Here is a 1,117-nt window from a genome sequence, read left to right as displayed (position 1 = left end):
AAATAAGAAAAAATTTACGGAACATAAAATTATGGTGCATTGATGGTAAAATAGAGGGGGTGAAGAATAACTATTCCTCACCCAGGGTGACGAATAGTCAATCCCTATATATATACCTCGCCGGACTTTGCAACAGCTGATCCCGACTCCGTTCGATCACCGGAGTTGTCATCACGGTCTCCGGAGCCACCATCACGATCATGACTTTCCTCCTCCATTGTTTGATCACCACCTTCTTCCTCTCCTTCCAGACCTTCTTCGAGGGCGTTGAGAAACAACAAGACATCACATTCGCCATGGATTATGTCCCCAAATATCTCTTCTTGTTTGAAGTCTCTTTGATTATCCATAGTTTCTGCAAATATTACAACATGGAAATTAATATAGAAACATGAGAGATGGATATATCGAAGTTATCGGGGAGCGGGTATATCGACAACGACGACATATACATAGAAAAAAATGTTATCGGGGGACATAATCACAACATGATAGATGGATATATTAGTGGCAAACATAGACCTAGATAGCTAATCACAACAAGGAATTATATTAATTAGTGGCCTCGACGCTTCTCTAGGATTTGGGGTGGCCTCGGCAATGCTTCAAGGGTTCGGGGTGGCCTCGACGACAACACTCTTTTAAGTTGGTAAATTTGGGTGGCCTCGGCAGCGCTTCTAGGGTTTGGGCCAGACAACCTCTCTCATGATTGTTCGACGTTTATCTAGTGTCAAAGGATTCAACAAAACCATGTCTTCATCATTAGGCGAAAGTAACAGGCGCATGATGGTACGAAGCTCTCCAAAGTTATTTTGGAATGGAATCCCAGATAGGATAATTCGCTTTTTGGTACAAAGTACAACAAGAGCCTTCCGAATATCGCTATTCGGAAGGCCTTTTCTGAAATTTGTACCAAAAGGCGGATTATCCTATCCGGGACTCCGTTCTAGAATAACTTTGGAGAACTTCGTACCATCATGCCCCGGTTACTTCCGGCTAATGATGAAGCCATGGATTTCTTCAATACTTTGACACTAGGTAACCTCTCGACCCCTCAGTGATCCTCGACCCCTCGACGACCCTCGACCCTCGAACCCTCGGCCCCTCGACGACCTCG

Source organism: Triticum aestivum, chromosome 7B (genome assembly GCF_018294505.1).
Source record: "Triticum aestivum cultivar Chinese Spring chromosome 7B, IWGSC CS RefSeq v2.1, whole genome shotgun sequence".
Taxonomy (NCBI): domain Eukaryota; kingdom Viridiplantae; phylum Streptophyta; class Magnoliopsida; order Poales; family Poaceae; genus Triticum; species Triticum aestivum.
Note: the sequence above shows the minus strand (reverse complement) of the source record.